General features: G+C 35.7%; 1 pseudogene; it reads right to left on the reverse strand.

Annotated features, from left to right (window-relative positions):
- Positions 1-5,032: 5,032 nt before the first annotated feature.
- LOC114221512 (electron transfer flavoprotein beta subunit lysine methyltransferase pseudogene) lies at positions 5,033-5,830 on the reverse strand (annotated as a pseudogene).
- Positions 5,831-20,660: the final 14,830 nt, after the last annotated feature.

Below are 20,660 nucleotides of genomic sequence, written 5' to 3' on the forward strand. Positions count from 1 at the left end.
ATTTTAAAAAATGAATGGCAGATAGGAATAAGAATACAAAGGTGAATAAGATGGCCTATCAGACAAAACACATATATTAACAGAAAATTATGCCCAATTTCAGTGGTTTAAATAGTTTTAAGAACTCAGAAATAAAATATTAAATTCTTCTTTGCTGATTCAAGAAGAGGCTTATCAAGGAGGAACATTCAAGTTAAGTATTGAAAGAAGAGCAGGGATTGCCCAGTAATAAAAATCCCCAGGTGAAAGAAAAATTCAATAAGTTGTTTTAGAAATAGCAAAGGCACAAACTCATGAACATGGAAATGTGAGATGTTTGATGTTGCACTTCAGGAGGTGGTGAGGAAAGAGTATCACTTTTTCCATTATGATTGTCCTTTTCTGTCATTTACCATTCATTTGTTATTCTTTTTAGTGATTTTATTTCTCCGTCTTATCTGTTCCTTAAATATTGGGGTTACCACAATTCTGTTTTTGTAGACTTGAAGGAAAATATTTAAAGTATATAGTAAATCTATAGGAATTGTACTTAGAAATAAAGCAATGTGGGATAAAAATCTGAATACCATAAAAAACTATCATGATTTTATTAGTGGGCACACACTAAATTATAAGATAAAATATAGAAAACTAGGTAAATAGCCTATAGGTACACATCATACTGTTTAATTAGTGAGGCAATAAAATGATTAAAAATTAAAATTACTTAAGCAAGTTCTCAGGCATTTTCTATTTCTTTCTTAACGAGTCTTTAATTAGCTGAAATTACATTAGGGAAGTTTCTCGCAGTCTATATCTTTGCCAATATTCAAAATACCCTCTATTCACAAATGATGGGTGTAAGTGGATAATGAAACATATTTCTCAGGAGAAAGGGAAATTGTAGTCAATTTAGTATTATTGAATATCAACTTGTGTATATTTTTGGCTAAATAAAATTAAAGTCAACAGCAAGCAAGGGAAAATTTGTTTAGAAATATTTTATGTTATGTTTGTTTTCTATAATCCCACTGCAAAATACATTGAAGGAAGTGTAAAAGCTATTTCATTTTGAGGATCCAGTGTATTTTTGTAACATTATCACAAGGAATTACCTATGATTCACATTAAAATTGTCATCCTCCAAAATATAAAATAAGCACAGGCTAAAAGTAAAGACTGGCGTTATCTTTCTTCTATTCCAGAATCAAAGTAGATGCTAGTTTTCTCATGGTTTATGAGAAACTGATATGAGATAATTTTCAAACTACTGATTATTTTGTGCTTATGCTTAAAGACAAGCACAATAGGACAAGTCAAACTTTTCTAAAATAAAACATAAGGAGGAAATAAAAAATTTATGAAATATCTAAATGGTTTGCAATTCTTGAAGTAATTTTTGTTTCTAAATAAAATATAGGAAAATCTCATTATCTATAATGAGAAGATTGTGACTCTTTTGCCATTTTTACAAACCCAGTGAATATCCAACAGCATCTTTTATGCTTGGTTCTAAACCACAACCTGTCTTCATAAACTTCCATCAGTCAGCATCCCTAAGATTTTGTAAATGTTAATAAATGTAATGTTTCACTGGAGTTAGAGTATAGGACTTAAATGTTAACTAGGCATAAAAGAGGTTACTATCATTAGAGAATGGTATATAAAAAACCTAAAGAACAAATAGCAAAACAATCAAAACTGATTTTTTTTTAATTGGAGGAAAGTATTTTCAAGGAAACTGCTTCTGTCATAAATTCAATATACATTTAAATACAATAACAATAAACAATAATAAAATGATAAGTCATCTTTCACATTTTATTTTAATAATGAGAAAAAAGGAAGAAATAATAGCTAACTGGGAATGTGATGTAACTTTGAGCATGTTAGAATGGATTAAGCTCCTGGCGAAGCTTGAAGAAGGAAGGAGAGAACCAGTATATATTTAGTGCCGCCAACATTCCAAGCATTTGCTACGTCTTTTACCTACATTATCCCATTCAATATGAAGCCTTTGGCTTAGATGTTGTCATTCCAACTTTATAGATGAAAAACACTGAGCATCTCAAAAAGTTTGACAATTTGCATAAGATCTAAAAGCTAGGAAGATACAAAGTCAATATTTAACCCCTGAACTCTGATGCCAAAGGCCAGTCTCCTCTAGATTATGAGTTTCTTCATCTTTCCTAGTTGTTGATGACCTTGACAGTTTGTTGGTTAAGTGTTTTATAGAATATCCCTGAATCCAGATTTGTCTGATGTTTTTCTCATGATGAAAATGGGGTTCTAGATTTTGGGGAGGAAGATCACAGAGGTAAAATACAATTCTCAACAATCACATAAAATTAAGAATACATATCATACAAATTGTCAATATGATATATCTACATTTATCACTATATTTATATCTATCTAGACAACCAATTCCTATAAAAATCTGAAATAGATCCCTGCTCAAGTTCTTTTCTTGGTAAAGCATCATGTATGTCCTGAATAGTAAACCAATCCTATGATTCTCTTTAATGTACTTTCTGATTTCAGTAATACTGAATTATTCCTTTGTCAACAGTCTGATTGTCATTCTTATTTGTTGAAATAATATAGTTGATATGTCCAGTAATTTTCATTACTTTTATTCAGAAACAGTGTTTAGTCATTGTCTTCAAATAGCACTGAGATAAATATTATTATTCTGATCAGATATTATTTATTTATTTATTTATATTAGAGAGAGTGAGAGAGAGCAAGAGACAGAGAGAGAGTGCAAGGTGCGGGGGCGGGGGGCAGAGGGAGAGAGAGAGAATCTTAAGCAGGCTTCCCACCCAGCTTTGAACCCAACACAGGGCTCGATCTCAAAACCCTGAGATCATGACCTGAGCCCAAATTAGGAGTCAGATGCTTAACCAACTGAGCCACACAGGTGCCCTTGTTTAGATATTTTTTAAGTTGGAGTTAAGTTTGTCTGTAAACAGGTAAAATAAATCATGAATTTATATGTACTAGTAGTTGTATTTTATAGATGGGGGAGATATAATAAAGAAAAACTTCATGAAAAATTCAAGATTGGGTAAAACAAAGGAAAAGATTTTGGTAATAATTGTTAAAATGACAGATGTGAGTGAATTCAATGAATTTCTTGTAGAGGTCTTTGCAGCTACCAAGTGTATATCACATTTTAGTAGTGTAGCAAAATGACCCCCAAGTGAAGCAGAAATGGAAGTTAATTTGTGAGAACAATATGACTAATTTATCAAAAAATAAAAGAGGTAATATTGAGAAAGCATAGTAAGTTGTCTTTAATAAATATAGTTAGTGGAGGAGCAAGATGGCGGAGGAGTAGGAGACCTGGATTTCGTCTGGTCCCAGGAGTTCAGCTGGATAGGGATCAAACCATTCTGAACACCTACGAACTCAACAGCAGATGGAAGAAAAGAATAGCCGCAACTCTCTGAACAGAAAAGCAACCACTTTCTGGAAGGTGGGGATGTGAAATCTGAGGGAGGCCACAGAAATTCCTGAGTCCAGCCTACTCTTATGGAGAGAGAGAGAGAGAGAATAAGCAGGGGAAGCCCCAGGCAGAGGGAGAGGGAGAGGGAGAAGCGGGCTCCCCACTGAGCAGGGAGCCTGACATGGGGCTCCATCTGGAACCCTGGGATCATGACCTGAGCCGAAGGTAGATGCTTAAAAGACTGAGCCACCCAGGTGCCCCTTCCTTCTATATTTCAACCAAAACAACAAACTGAATACTGAAGAGCTAAGAATCTATCTGTCTTCTATTAAGCCACATAGTAAAGAGATTTGACTACATTAAATAAATAAATAAATAAATAAGCTGTTCTCACTTCTTTTGCTTTAGAAAATGTAATTTTCTTTTATTATTAGAAAGTTTATATATAATGCACATGTTATAAACAATTCCTAAGCAGTGTATAAGAACATAAGAGTACATTAGAAAAGCTGCATTTTAGATTTTACTTATAACACATACAATGCTGGTGTTTAGTTTTAAATTAGAGAATAGAAAATCTACAGTACAGAATTATAAGACCCAAAGGTAAAACCTAAGGCTCCCACGCACCCCAGTCTACCAGCTATCTGGTACCCTCCCAGAAGGCAACCACAGTTAGCAGTTACTTGTTTATCTTTTCAGTGATGTGCTATGTATGTCGCAAGCAAATATGTATTTTATATGTATATACATGTGTAGGTACATATATACATCTTTTCATACATTCATCTATAAATAGTGGTATACTATACATATTCTTCTTCACATTCTCATTTATCTCATAGGGTTTTTAATTGATATATAAATCCTGACAACCTGGCCCATATAATGGTAGCATAACCAATTTCTAGCTAGCCTTAGTGAACCATAAAGAGGCATCAAAATGTGTCACGGTATATAGGAAATTCTAAAATATTTATTTTTATCCACAACTGTCAGTTGAGGTCCTATTATGTACTAAATAGTGTATGAGGCACTTTATATTTTCATTTAATAAAATAGCCTTGAGGTGAGGTTTATTAAGGTTGTTACAATTTTATAGATTAGGAAATTAAAGCTCAGAGAGCTTAAAGAGCCTAAAGTCCCAACTCGAAAGTGACAGAGTTGCCTGACTCCAATGCCCATGTACTCTGTACCACACTAAATTCAGCTCTCATCTTTACAGGTCATTTTTTGAAATACAGTACTCTTCTATATTTTGTATTGTGTCTAATTTGAAGATCCATCATAAAGTTGCCCTCAACTACAGAAACAGACTTCACTTTCTCATTTTCTGTCTCATTCCTCTCCACTACTTAAATTACATGTTGCTATCGTTTTGGTGTTGCCTTCTAGAATTCTATTCCTACAGCAGCAAAACTAGAAAACTGCAGGTAGAGATTTGTATATTTGGCATAATGCAGGACAAGTAACATGACAAAGGCTGACAAAACTTTAAGACTTCAGATTTTTGAAACAAGATACTACATGCTTTAAACTGGAGGGTCTTTTAGGGTTAAACTCAAACATAGCTATATTCACACTTGGAAGCACTTGGACAACTCAAGGCTGATAATCCCATACTGTGCTTGTTGTCAATCCATTGTTTTCCCTCCTAGTAGGCTCTGGAAGTGAATATTCTACCACTTTGTGCAGTTGATGTTGAATGCTATGTCCACTGAACTGGGGTCATACAGGGTCACCAATCAGGACTCGAGTTCTGTGGGTCCAAAAGCAATTCTTCATCGATTGATGAAGACTGTCTGCAAGGTCTTCATCATAAAACATATCTCCACGCACAACAAGGTCCCACATATCTTGTTCCAAATCCAAAATGTTTTTGGTTAAAATGGGGAAAGGATCCAGTTGGTTCAACTCGCAATTCAGTGTGATAGCCATTCCTGCAATAGGGTCTATGTCATTGGCCAAGATCCTTGATGCCCTGCTCATCTTGGCAGCTCTAGCCATGGTTCCACATCCACTCCCAAAATCTAACACAGATTCCCCTCATAACATCAGAATTATCCAAAAGATATCTAGACAGGGCCTGGCCTCCTGGCCAGTAGATTGCCCAGTAAGGTTCACTGTACCGCCACAGGTCAGCTTTTTGCCACCAGAACTTGCATCTGGGCGTCAGAAGCCGCAACTGGATTTCAGGGGTGAGGCTGCCACTGCTGGTGACTTCAGTGTTCTCCTCCAGGATAGCTTTCATCTCAGGGTCCAAAATCTTCCACTTCCTCTCCAGGGGAACGGCCCCAGGGAAAAAAATGAAAGACCATTGCTTCTCACAGCTTTCAGAAAGACACCACAATGCTTCATGGGAAATGGTGCACATGCTTTCCAACCTAGGCTCGAAGCCATCGGTCCTTTTCCAAAACACAGGTTCTGTCAAGTGTTGCTGTTGGTAAGAGCTACTGCTCCTCGTGAGGAAGGAAGAGTCTGGCTGCCACGGTGATCTCAACTGGAATCTGTGGGTCTCTTTAAGTAGGCACTGTGAACAAAATAAGTCTCCATCTTTGGGAAGCTTAGACTCTAGCAGTGAGGTAGAGCTATTACCAGGGCAAACACAGTTCTTGCCTTTATGAAGTCTTGCCAAGAGTTGTGGAGGTTACCAAACTTTGTGCGTCTTTGCCGGCATTCTTTAGAACCGCACCCGGAGTGCGGACCCCGGCGGGCAGGCAGGCGCGCGGCTCAAGGGGCAGAGCGTGGACCGCGCGCCCCGCCCTCCGAAAATGTAATTATTTTTCATAAAAATATCCTCATGTTATTGCATATTAGGCTTACTATGATTTTTGTAAATGATTTAATAAACATTTAAATTTAAAAAAATAAGATAGTTCGCTATCACTTATTGAGGACTCACTATATTCCAAGCCCTGTGTTGGGTGCTTTCATATCTCATGTAACTCTAAGAAGATAACTTCATAGTAATATATATTTCCTTATGATAAAGGAGTCTTATTCATTCATCAAACATTTATTAAGTTCCTATAAGTTATAAGGTGTTGTGCTAGGGATATCATAATAAAGTTATATCCTTGATCAAGGCCTCATTGACAAAACATTTATAAGCAGATAACAACTAAAAGGGAGATAAATGTCTTGTTAAAATTATATATATGTGGTGGATTATAGGAAGAAGTAATAAACTCTGCTTTGGTTGTATCTTAGAGTTTTCTAGCTAGAAAGTGAGACAGCTAAAACTTCAATCCACAAACTATGTGGCCTTTTGTTATTTGTCCCAATTTATAAAAACTTGGGAAATTCCCTCAGAGTTTACAGAACTGGCACAGTTAAGGCGATAGGTGAAAACAACAAAAAATCATCTTGAGAAGTAAAATGAATATGCCTTACCTTTTCTTCATGAAAGGCTGGCAAGCTAGATCTAGGTTGCTGGAGCCATGAAAGAGTGCTTTAATTAATATACTAGATGCCTGATGCGAGTCTAAACTATGGAGGTAAGGTTTCTAAATGTAATTTCTTTATGAATATTTTTCTTGATGATTAAAGGAAAGAAACCCAAAACCAGCTGTAATTTTCTCCAGAAAGTACTACTCAGATCCTCCTTAATTTTCCCTGGGCAACAATCAGCAAACTTCTCATTAGAAAGAACTTTAAAAAGTTTGCTGATTTGCAAAACATGGCATGAGTGATGTGTACATTACTTGCATAATTGGTTTTGTGCGTACATATGGCACATGCTATTTTGGAAATGTACCCCCTCTGTGTTCATTATAGCTATTGCTCATTCTATTCCCTGATAATCATTTATAGTTACTTGTCATAGTTTATTATTAGAAAAGTAATGAATCAGCAATTTTATGCACTCTCCTTTAACAACCTAATCTTAGAATTTTCCAAACCACAGTATGCAGTAATGGAAAGCAAGCAGTTTGCCCAAATATAATTCTAGATATTGAGCTATACATCCTACAGAGATCATCAAAACTTTAATAAGTCTTCCCTTTCATTATCTTTAATGAATTCTATTACACTTAAGCAGTATGTTTTATATAATAATACATGTTAAAATTTCAATAAATCTGATTTAGTAATATATATTTATTTCTACATTGTCTCTAAATTTTACATAGCCGAATTTTTTCCTAACTGTGAATATATTCACAATATATAGCTATATTGTTTGATTGGAGAAGCCAAGATCAAATAAGTAGGAAGAGGATTCAGTATACTTCTCAGGCTTTTGTTGTGGCTTGGAGATGAGCTCAAGGAGAAATACCACCCCGGAGACTCCTTGTATTTAAATATTTCTATTTTAAATTACCCCTATTTCTGTAGGTTAGAGCCCAGGAAATTAGAATGTTTGCCCTTGCCCAGGTTCTAGATCCTTAGACAAGGATATTAAGCCAGCTACTGTGCTAAAATTTTTTCATAGTTTATTTCACACAATCTTCAGTGACTCTATGACACAGATGCTATTTTATTTCCATTTTACAGAGGAAGATACTGAACCTTGAAGAGATCATATAAAATTTCCAAGGTCACCAGATGCAGAGTCAGCATGAACACAATCCTGGTCTTCAGTAAAACATAATACTACATTCTCCATCAAATTTTCCCTTTACAGAATAATTGATATTATGTGATTGTTTTAACCCATAAATTAGTCTATATTATTGTTGCCCTTTTCTGTAGATAAAACACTATGTTTAAATTTGAATTAGAAAATTATCAACAAGTAATCAAAACAAGATAATTAATTTAATTTTTTTATTAACTAAATCAGCAAACAGACATCAATAACAAATTGCACATTTGACCTTATGACTTACTTCATTATAAGTACAGTAGCAGATGGATTCCAAGACCAATGACATAACTTATCTGTTTGCACCTTGTTAACTTAATTTCACTGTTATTTAAAGTGAGAATTCAGAAGTCAGAGAGGCATTTGCCTCTGCTATTTCTCTGCAGGCAAATTAATCTGCATCAAAGCATCCTGGAGAAAATATCTAGAGTCAAATATTAATGGGGTAGGCGTAACTTTGAACAAAGCAAGGAAAAGGAAGACTAATGCACAACAGAAAACCAAACCCAAAAGAAGATAGTCACAAATATCCTGGTGTGACAAAGGGTAACTGATAACATGACAAATTATTACTATGGCATTCAGCAAGGATAAAATATAAGTAATGGTATTTTGAAGCCACCAAAAATTATCTTTCTTTTTGAAGTTTATTTTTTCTCATAAATCTTTATTGTCCTGACAATTAAATCAGTGATTAACATAACATAATAAAAAAATGAAAAAAAATCTATGTATAATCTATGACTCTCTTATAAAATGTTTATAGGGTTGGTAAAAGTAACACTGTAAGAGACTTCTCCATGTGTAAGGAAAAATACTTATATTTATAATCTCAACCTCCTCTGCCAAAACCAATTTTTCTGTCTAGAATAAATTGATTTTGGCTATGCATAAATTAAATGTCAACACATCTTTCACAAATCTACTGATGGGTAGCCAAAAACCAGTCTGTTGAGCTAGAAAACAAATTCAATACAAATAACTGGTTATCTGTTTACTCAACAAATAGATACAAAAGAAAAGGAGTTTTAGTGATCCCAAGTATGTCAGTGTTAATTAGTTGACTTTTGAAGACAAATTCTGCCTCCTTCTTTCTCACCATGGACCAGAAAAGCTGTTACATATTATCTTTCTTTCCAGCTATGTCTTATAATGCATTAGCTCCAGCTGAATAAACACTAAAAGAATAATAAAAAATACTCACAGAGTAGTACTGATGTCACTGTGTCAATATATTAAATTTAAATTGACTGACTATACCCTTTAGAAAGGGTTCAGCTGAGTGCATACAGGTGATGCTCTTCCTCTACCCCACTAAAAGAGAGAGAGAGAGAGAGGCAGTGTGTGCGTGTGTGACAAAAAGTAACTTTGTCAGGAAGAGGGATGTCCAAAATCCTGAGACTGGAGGAAATGTGATGTTCTCAAGGAATGGCAAGGGGCCTTTGTGTCTGGAGTGGAATGAGAGATGAAAAAATGGTAGGCAATCTAAGGAGTAACCAGATTAAAGATATTTAATTTTATTTCTTAACAGAGAAAGGAAGCTGTTAGAAGATGGTAATGTCAGTGGTTTTAATTGCCTTTGACTCAGTGTTACAAATGTCTGAACTATAATATTTTTCAAAAATTCAAATAGAGTTCATAATTCAATTTTGTAATTCTCAAAATATTTGCATTCATGGGTTGTGTCAACAAGGCATGGAAAAAATAAATTCTGTGATACCTGGCACCACCACTGATATGTTAACTAGTTAACAAATAGTTGTGCAATCAGTCCTTCCCATTATTGGCAGTTACATAATTCTTCAACATTTTAAATTGGTATGGGGCATCAAAAGAATATTATAAAGTAAGAAACTGAGATCCATCAAAGCTGAGTGATTTGCCCAAACTTAAAAAGTCAGTTAATCCTGCTGGTGTTTTTGTCAGTAATGGTTGTTTTTTTTCAAAAACCTAAGTTCCAATAAAACAAAGTCATGCAATACAGAACAGACAATGGTGTATTGGAACAAGTGCATATCTGATTTCACATTTCTGTGAGCATCTTTTCCAGCTCCAAGTTCAATGACAACACATTGGTAGCTTGAAATCAACCATGGTGGCCATAGCTTTACCATGAAGACTGGAAAATGCAATAAATCAGGACTTTATTTTTTCTCCTTTTTTTGGAGAACCTAATCACCAGCACATTGGTGATTACAGATAATATTATTTATAAGTTTGTTTGCATGAAAAAGGAACATTCTATTATTAGTCCTGTATTGCACTCACATTTTATTGAAAATATGGCTCACTAGACTTTAAATTGGAAGAGGCAGTGACTGACCTAGTCATCTATGTATCCAACCTAGAATCTAACAACAAATGTGTATTTAAATTCTATTGCCTTACAGAGAAAATGTTTGATGAATTTTCTTTAAAAATATAATTACAGTTCTTCCAAGTCAAAAAAAATGGTCTAATATATCAAATAGTAGCTTGATTAGGTTTATATATTTCTATTTTTTTTTCAGTAAGTCATTTGTATATAAATTAGACCTGGTCTAACTTTAGAATCATAATATGCAAAGTGATTAAACACATGTATAAGTTTGGCAGGCAAAGCTTGATTTGTTGAAAGAACATAGTGTTAAAATACATTTTTTTATTAACCAGTGGTTATATCCAAGGTAGGAATTATAAATATACAATAATAATAACAATGAGTGAATATGTCCATCTACATTTATTATCCAAAAAACACTACCCACAATATAACTCAACAGTAATGTTTTTTCTTTTTTCTTTTTTTTTTAAAGATTTATTTATTTATTTATTGAGAGAGAGAGAGAATGGTAGAGAGAGAGCATGAGAGGGAAGAAGGTCAGAGGGAGAGGCAGACTCCCCGCTGAGCAGGGAGCCCGATGCGGGACTCGATCCTGGGACTCCAGGATCATGACCTGAGCCGAAGGCAGTTGCTTAACCAACTGAGCCACCCAGGCACCCCCAGTAATGTTTTTTTCTAGAAATGCATAGAAAGTATTTCATTAAGAGTTAAAGTATATTTTATTTGTAATTGTGTAATAATCTTTGTTATTCCTACTGTTGTGTTGAATTGCTCAATTGTTCCCACCATTTTATATTAAGTTTTATTATCATCTAGGAAGATAAAAGTTTAGTTGAAGAATATAAGTACTCTGAAGGGAACAACTCTTCATTTCCATTCTTTTGCAGATTCATAGTACCACAAATGGAATTTCATTGATTGCTCTTAATTTTCAAAAAATACAATTATTAATCATATTCTGTGAATATCTATAACATGTGTAGGTATTGCTAGACCTAATAGACCTTATTTCAATTTTGGTAAAATGACACATTTAAACAAGTAAGATGAGTAGTATTTATTTGTGATATCAGTAGAAAACTTTTGTGTTTAAACTGTGATCTCTGAGAAGTTACTTTTGTAAACTTTGTTTTGCTGATATAGCAATATATTTTTTTAGATTTATGAAAATATACCTTTGGTCACAGTAGTAATTTAAAGATTAAATTATTCAGAATTTTTAAAGTATCTGATGCCCTGCTCTTGTATTCCTGATGGTTATGATACTGCTAGAAAAGTCAGTCTTGAAAAGGTTAATCCAAGATTACACTTGCAATTTCTATATGACTTCGACCAGAATATTAGGGAAAAGCATTGAAAGAAGCCTATCTGAATGAAGACATTGCTCAAAATAAATAGTTTCTAGTTTCTGAATAAAAAGAAAAATATTAAAGAATGAATCTGGAAACAACTTTAAAATGTGTGGAGCTAGTCTTACAGAAAGGGAATTTTGTGAAGAGTGTTTTTATTTGTTTGGTTTGGTTTGGTTTGTTTGTTTGCTTGCTTGTGTGTTTGTTTAGCTAAGTCCATAGGCAAGAAAAAATAATCCCAAATTGACATCAAGCCATTAAAGATCTGGAAAAAGGAATTGTGTTAAAAGCTCAGATGTGGTGTCTAAAGTGGTGATACATACTGCAACTGTTTACCAGCTATGAATGGAAAAGATCATTTGCGTGTCTTCACTTTCTCACAGGGTAACAAATATAGCACTATGGAAGATTTTCTAATATTCCCCTCCCTTCTCCTAATGGCCTCCTAAAATATAAATCTTACAATGCATGTCAGAAAGCTTGCACTAATGTCAGGTTTAGAGGAAGAGACATATGCTAGCAGTCCTAAGGAAAGATGCAATGATCATTTTGCTGGTATTTGAATAGTTCTGGGGGTTGGGACATTCTTCTAATGCTTATGTTACTGGTGGGAGAATCCGGATGTTGTGTGAATGGAGGTCTCAGTCCTTGGATACCCCACAGAAGATTTACATGGGGATCCATGCCAAATAAAACAACCAGAAGGAAAGTAGCAAGCACAAAGCAGTTTATTAAAGGGAAAGTACACTCTCCTAGCGGGAGAACAGGCAGGTTCCAGGAGGTGGAATCAGCCTTAGTTTGTTTTGGGAATGGATAGTTCTCTAGTCTTTTGGGGGGCTGGAAGGAACTGTGATGGACAGTGGGGTGGTCTGTAATGGAGGCTGCCTGCAATCACTTGGGGGAATTCCTACAGGTTGAAAGGGAGAGTTTTTGACCCTACAAGGTTTGTACCAGAACACTCCTGGCAGCCTTCCTCTACTGAGCAAGGCTGAACAGCAAAGCAAATGCATTATAATCAGTCTAGGGGTTACCCTGGGACAGAGGTGGAAGAGGAGAGCACTTGTTCTGCACCTGTGTCTCTCGGATTTGTCAGCTCCAAGGTCTTAGAAGCCACAAAGGCAGGATGTTGTGTTGTCCCGAGACTTTTAATATGTAGCTTATTTATCATTGTCCTTGCCTCCAGCTCGTGTCCCTATCATTCCCCTTCAAGGATTGGGAGTCTTCCTTGGGGTGTTCTTTCCTCTGCTCCTGTCTAGCTTCTACCTAACACTTTCCCATTCAGGTATCTCTGCTTTTCTGTCTCTCTCTCACTCCTGCATTTCCCAGGTAGACAACATTTGATTGAATTATTTGTTCTTCAGCCAAAGTTTATTTTCCTATTGGAAGCTTTGATACAATTACTGATTATTGAGACTAACTTGATACACTTGGTTTTGGAAGCCACATCACCTGTCTTCAGAAATAATTCCTTAGGGTTTCTTTCTTTCTAAGACAGTAGTATAATTGGTGGGCATTTTGAGACTCTTTGGCCTTTCCAGTAAATTTTACCCAATATCTATTTTACTTATTCTTGCAAGTTATTTCTCTAAAATATCTATAAAATCATGTTATGATCCTGAATAAAGCTTCTTATGTCTCTTTATCACCTTCAGACAAAGTCCACACCCAAGTGCGTGATATGTAAGCCTTTTAAGGGTTCCAAAATTACCTATATGAATTACGGAATATTTTAGGCTATGGAGGCAAATGAATCACATAGGTTAACATATGCTTTGCCACTTAGCTATCCATGGCAATTTATATATTCCTTCCAAAACTTGTTTCCTTCAACCATAATATGTGAAGATTATACATGATAAGGAATACAGAGTGTCTACATAAAACAATGCCTGCCACCAAGCAAGCATCAAAGAGCAACAAAGTTTGTTTCCATTTCCCATCTTCTGATTCTCAGAAAATCTTATCAACTACACAGAGACTAGAGATCACGCACCATCACCTTCTACATTAGGGCAGCTGCGCTGCACAGCCTCAGGGATGCTCCTGAAACTGAAGGCAAAATGAATTGCATCCTCTGGAGATGTGAAAAGACCATGTTACTTTATGTGGGGGTCTCACTCATTTTCTATAGCTTAGGATATGCTTGTTGGTTGGTCAAAAGGGTAATGAAGCAAACTGAATTTTTCAGAAGTTGAAAAAATATTTTATATCATTAAAAATTATTATACAAATTATTGCAATTCTTCATTTCTGGGTTAAGTGGTTGCTTCCACTTTTATCCTCTAACTCCAAATGGATGTTGAAACCCTGTTGTGCCTAGAAGGGCTAATTGGTTGTTGGCTTATTAGGGCTGGGAGTGTTAAATACAGAGTCTGACAGCAATGAAATTAGGGACAATACCAAAGCAGAATTATATGGACTATAGCTAATAAATGGTATGTATCATGCCTAGTCTATAAATCATATATTTTACTTATAGTACATTAGGTTGTGCAGTGGGTGTAGAATGAGGGGAGGTTACAGAAAGTGATGCAAGTTTTGGGGAAAATTTAATTTGGCAGTGGGCTGGTCATTCTTGTTTTAGGATCTTTCTATTATGGTATTTCTCTTGACAATTAAGCAGGTACATAAATTTTTATTGTTCTTATTATTCTTATACCCCTTTGTATAACTCATAGACACTTGTTAGTTAATTTTATTAATCCAATAAATATTCAGCAAATCCTATGCACCAAGCATAGTGATTTTCACTGGGTATGTGGTAGTGAGCAAAATGGAGTCTCTGCCCAAAGACACCCCAACTGTAATAAAGGACACAGATAATTAAAATAGAGCAGGTTGAATAAGGTAAATACAAGATGCAAGGAAAATGTGTGCACTGCTAAAAGTAAGTTAAAAAATATATGGAAAAGACTGTTCCCAGAAGTTTTTATCAAGTGTGTGTCACAGTTTGGATAAATATATTTTTTTCAGTGTGCATACATTGAGATTTTAGAAATTGTAGCTAGAAGTGCAAAGCGATGCATTTAAATATTAATGGTAATATTTCATAGTAGGTCACATGCTTGCTGCCACAGCCTTCAAAAGACTCTAGTGTTGTAATAAAAAGTGCAAGCTTCTAGAATTTAAATCCTGGCAATTCCAGAACTTGAACAATGTATAGAACCTTACTTAGCCTGAGAATCCTTGTCTGAAAAGGGGCACAATAATGCTCACGTAATTGAGTTATGAAGAGGATTAAATAAGATAATGATGAAAAAGTACATATTGTTAAATGTCCAACATGTTTAAAGCAGTCAATCAAATCAGCTTAAAAGAAATTGCTATTTAACTGGTAATTGTCAGGTCTTACAGTTACATAAGAAAATATAGGCAAGACTGAGCTTTTTTCCATTTAAAATAAAATTCTGGGGATGCCTGGGTAGCTTAGTCAGTTAAGCCTCTGACTTCAGCTCAGGTCTTGATCCCAGGGCCCTGAGATATAGCCCCATGTCGGGCTCCTTGCTCAGCGGGGAGCCTGTTTCTCTGCCTGCTGTTCTTCCTGCTTGTGCTCTCTCTCTCTCTGACAAATAAATAAAATATTTAAAATAAAATTCTGATAGTATTTTTAATTTCCAACTTGGATTTTACCCTCATGGTGACCTAGAACTTGGGCAATTCTCAGTATTTTTGCCATTTCATTTCCATTTAAAGGTAAGCACTGCTCCCCAGTTGCGCTGTTATAGAAATGTAGCTTCTGGGAAGCATGGATCCCTCCTTCTTATTCTTTCTTACCTCCCTCCTTTATCGACTGAAAATTATAATTGATTGTTTTCATCACAAATACTCTTCTATATGAAAGAGCACTCAAAAGCAATATAAGAACTTTCTTTTACAGTCAGGGTATGAACCCAGCTGTATATTATTCATTTAAGTTTTTCTTCTAATTAATGTTTAAAGCATGCCTACTATGTGTTAGGCACTGTTTCAAGCCCTGGGGATGTTGAGGTGAACTAAATACCTCAGATCCCTTGACAGAGTTTATGTGGTATTGAGGAACAGAAATGAAATAAATAATCAGAACAGAGGTTTTTCTTTTAAGATTTTATTAATTTATTTGACAGAGAGAGACAGTGAGAGATGGAACACAAGCAGGGGGAGTGGGAGAGGGAGAAGCAGGCTCCCAACTGAACAGGGAGCCCGATGCAGAGCTCTCAATCCCATGACCCTGGGATCACGACCTGAGCCGAACGCAGATGCTTAACCGACTGAGCCACCCAGGCATCCCTAGACCACAGTTTCTAATAGTGAATAATTCTGACATTAACTCAATGACCAATATTCTGGTTTCACTTAAAGGAGCTACGAAGGGAGCTGGGAAGAAGACTGTATTCCATATATCATTATGGTAAAGGAAGCTGTCGGAACAGGAACAGAATTCAGGAGCAAAAACATCTTCTTTTCCTCCTTGTTACAAGTAGCTACCTTAGAAACTCCGCAAATGGAACTGATTTCATATAAAAAATTCTAGAACATTTAAATTTCTAAATAATGTGCATTATGTTGTATGACATTAACTTATGACAATGTTGAGGTATGAAAATCATTTGCCATTTTTATGACTGACTTTTTCTCATTTCTGGGTGATAGTGCATTGCATGTTTCAGGATTTTATGAGCTTTATAAATACATATTTTGGTGAAATTTCTATAAGATTTACTTAGTCCAGGGAATTAACCTAAATGCACTTTGCTTTGCAAGTCTAATTTAGAAATTTGAGTAAATCTTCTGCTTACTCCAAATCCAATTTACTCCCTTATTTACTCTGCCTTTTAGAGGCATAGCTTTCAGTGGGAAGAATAGCTGTCCTACAAATCTTGCAATAAATCAACAATTTAGATTTTACATGCTTCACAAATTTCCAGAGTCAAATTTTGTGATAATGATGTTGTCCTGAAAAGAACTGCAGCTGCCTATTCAGGTGTGTTCAATCTTTACTTGATAGGAATAATTACCTTCTACCCTCACTAGGTAATTGTCTTTTGATTGAGGTCATCAGAGCACTCAAGACAGTGAGAGGTGGAAATCTCCAGTAGGATAGGAGACAGATGGAAGAATCATGAACAGAGATTTGAAAGGAGAAGAAAAAAGAGATTGAATTTGTTTATAATATTTTACTCTGCAGTAATAATTTGAATAGTAGAAGTCATTAAAATCACCATAATATACAATCTAGGTTAATTAGTTTGATAGCTTTATTTTTTGAAGTGAAAATCTGAATGTTTTTTACGCATTTGATTAGGATCATTAACACATTCATATGCATGACAATTTATTCTGTAATTTAGTTTACAAATATTTATTGCACACAGAGGACGGAAACACAATAAAGAATATTTCTGTCCTAACAGAGTTTACATTCTGGTGATTGAAAACAAGACAAAATATATTTATATTACTTTATTCAGGAGCAGAGAGATTTTAGCAACAAAGGGAATGGAGAAGGTTTTTATAAATAGAACACTGAAGAAGAAATCTTTGATGAATGACGATCTTTTTAAGTAAGTAAGACTCATCTTGGGGACGAGTTTGCATGCAGAGAAAACAGTTTAAAGTATTTTGAATGTTTAAGGAACTTAAAGGATGCTGGTGTGTGTCAGAATAGTGTGAGCAAAGGATAAGTTTTAGATTTTTGGAGGTTAATGAGTGAATCCCCCTAAACGTCCAAGTTAGGACGTGCAAATTTTGATAAAATACAATTAAAAAGAAAATCTTTTCCCAACCCAGAAAGTAACTCCCATAAAGACAGTAGAGAGAGAAAACAATTTTTATTATTGAGTAAGCATTAAACTAGAATGTGATTTTGCATTGTGGGTAGTCAGCGAGGATATAGCAAAGACAGAAAGGAACACCACGACTTATAGCCAACAAATACAACTCATTATATAATAAGTTTTCAAGATAAACAATAATTAGCCCTCATGTAAAAGGACTTGGCAGCACCTTTTGTTGTACATAGTTCATTCTTACTAGTAATGTCAGTGACCATCTGTGTTAGCTTATTGGTTTTATGCAGAGGAAAATCAAATCTCTATTTTTATGACAGTGGGTAGTTTTGCAACTTGGAACAAGATGTCTACTGAAGTTAGGCTCCTTCTCTTCCACAGAAACTGGGAATTAAGGGGACTATATTCCTTGATATTTATATTTCAAAGAGATGGTTCCCAGGTCCTTGAGAAGGATAGTCCTTGGTCACAAAGCTGATGTGTCTTCTTTAGTTTCTAAAAGATTCATAGGCATTTCTTTTTTATTTTTTTAAGTTTTTCTTTATTTCTTTATTTGAGGGAGAGGGTGGGGGAGAGGGAAAGAAATTTTGAGCTGGACTCCACGACTGCACAACTGAGTGTGGAGACTAATCCAGGGTTCGATCTCATGACTGTGAGATCATGACCTGAGGCGAAACCAAGAGTTGATCATTTAACTGACTGAGCCACCCAGACCCCTCATTGGTATTTCAAAGAGTCAGAGAAAGTACTCACATTTTCAAGTTTTCTAAGGTAAATGTTCTAACAAAAAATGAGGAGAAAGAAATCTCTTCCCTTATTTTCAATAAGGGGGGATTAAGCCTCTTATTTTTCATTGGTATTTGTCCTTACACAATTAATACTTAAATCCATGCTTTTCAAACTTGAATGTACAAATTATCTGGTGATTTGGTGATATTTTAATTTTTTTCAAGATTTTATTTATTTTATTTATTTATTTATTTTAAAAGATTTTATTTATTTATTTGACTGAGAACACAAGCAGGGGGGAGTGGAGGAGGGAGAAGCAGACTTCCCGTGGAGCAGTGAGCCAGACATGGGGCTCGATCCCAGGACGCTGGGATCATGACCTGAGTCAAAGGCAGATGCTTAACGACTGAGCCACCCAGGGACCCCTATTTATTTTATTTTAGAGAGAGAGAGAGAATTTCAAGCAGCCTCCACACTGAGCTTGGAGCCTAAGACAGGGCTCAATCCCATGACCCTGAGATCATGACCTGGGCCAAAACCAAGAGTCAGATGTTTAACTGATTGAGCCATCCATGTGCTCCTATTTGGTGATCTTATTAAAATGCAGATTCTCTCTCTCTCTTTTTTTTTTTTTTGCTTGCTTGTTTTTATTTTTTTTTTTATTTTTTTTGATGTAGTGTTCCATGATTCATTGTTTGCATGTAACACCCAGTGCTCTATGCAGTACATGCCTCTTTAATACTCATCACCAGGCTAACACATCCCCCTATCACAGTCCCTCTAGAACCCTCAGTTTGTTTCTTAGAGTCCATAGTCTCTCATGGTTCATCTCCCTCTCTGATTTCCCCCCTTCATTCTTCCGAATGCAGATTCTTTTTTAATGGATGTGTTGTGGGGTCTGATTGAGAACATCATAACAAGCTCCCTGGTGATGCCAGTACTGCTAGTCAGAAGAACACACTCTGAGTAGCAAGGTTAGATATGGAGCTAAGACAGGTAATAAGGGAACAGTGACTAGGACCAGGGTGTGTGTGGATGAGAGTATCAGGTCAGGTAGTGTCCTTTAGACCATTTAAAAGACTTTTGGTCTGAGTGAGATTGAAGCTTTGGAGTAATTAAGCAGAAGACAGACATGTTCTGGTATAGACTTTAAAGGATCAATCTGGCTGCAGCATGGAAAATACATTGTAGTGGGACAAAAGAGCATGCTAAAAGACTATTGCATTACTTAATACAAGTGAAGGTGGATTGAGGCTGGGAGAGGTGATGATGGCAGTGGTAAAATGTAGTATAAGTCTGGATATATGATTTGGGGTATGATAGATAGAAGGAAGTCAAGGGTGCTCACAAGGATTTTAGTCTGAGAAGCTCAAAAATAATATGTGTCATTTATTTCCCTCATGGGAAAAAAAAAAAACATAAGCAGAGGGAGCAAATCTGGAAGGAAAATCAAGAGATATACAATAAAAGATGGATATAGGATTTGGGGTCTCTATGGTTTGTTTCTAGATACCATCAGCTTGCACAGATGCAGAAAACAGTAACTGGGTAGAAGATTTTACAAGAGATGAGGTTCAGTAGAGGGAAGAAGGAAGGAATACATTGAGAATGTATCCAAGGGAGAATTTGTACAAAGAGCCATATTATCTAAGTTTGCCATGGACAGAATGAGAACAGGAGAGGGAGAGGGAGTGGAAAGTTGCTAGCATCAATAGATAGCCGGCTAAAACATTAGAGTAAAGGAGGTGATGGGACTGAGGGCTAAGTGTATCACAACGAGGGTGACTGGGTGGCTCAGATGGTTAAGCATCTGCCTTCAGTTCTGGTCATGATCCTAGGGTCCTGGGATCGAGCCCCATATCCAGCTTTTTGCTCAGCAGGGAGCCTGATTCTCCCTCTCCTTCTGCTGCTCCACCTGCTTGTGCTCTCTCTCTGTCAAATAAATAAATAAAATCTTAAAAAGGGGGGTTTGTCACAATGATCACTGTCTTGATAGTCATATCACCAAGGATATCCAGATTCCCACGGGAGGGAAGAGGCAGTAGCTAGATGTTGAATATCCAAAGAATGAGTGTAATGATTCCAGAGTTATAAATGACTACCAGAAATAAGTTTAGTATGTGGTATAAATTGGTGGTTTGATCTTTATTCAAATCTGGGGCTTTTTAGAGAGGATCAGAGGTGAAAGTTATGGAAGCAGCAATAAGGAGCAAAGGGGGCATTTACCTCAACCCTCAGCCCAGTTCTTTGAAGAATGTTGCAGAGGAAACATGACCGCTTGAGAATGCAATAGGTAAAGCATGGTTCTGTGGGGAAAACAAAGTTTTATTTAGAACAGGCAGGTGAAGGGGAGGCTAAAAAAAGATGTTGAAGAGGAAAGTCAATGATTGTAATTGTAATTAAAATTTATTTGGTAAAATAGAAAATGTGTGGTGTGTGTGTGCATATTATACTTTGACTTTCAGATTCCATTACC

Source organism: Eumetopias jubatus, unplaced genomic scaffold (assembly GCF_037043125.1).
Source record: "Eumetopias jubatus isolate StellerSeaLion01/CBP00866 unplaced genomic scaffold, mEumJub1_p1.0 scaffold_13, whole genome shotgun sequence".
In the NCBI taxonomy this organism is placed as follows: domain Eukaryota; kingdom Metazoa; phylum Chordata; class Mammalia; order Carnivora; family Otariidae; genus Eumetopias; species Eumetopias jubatus.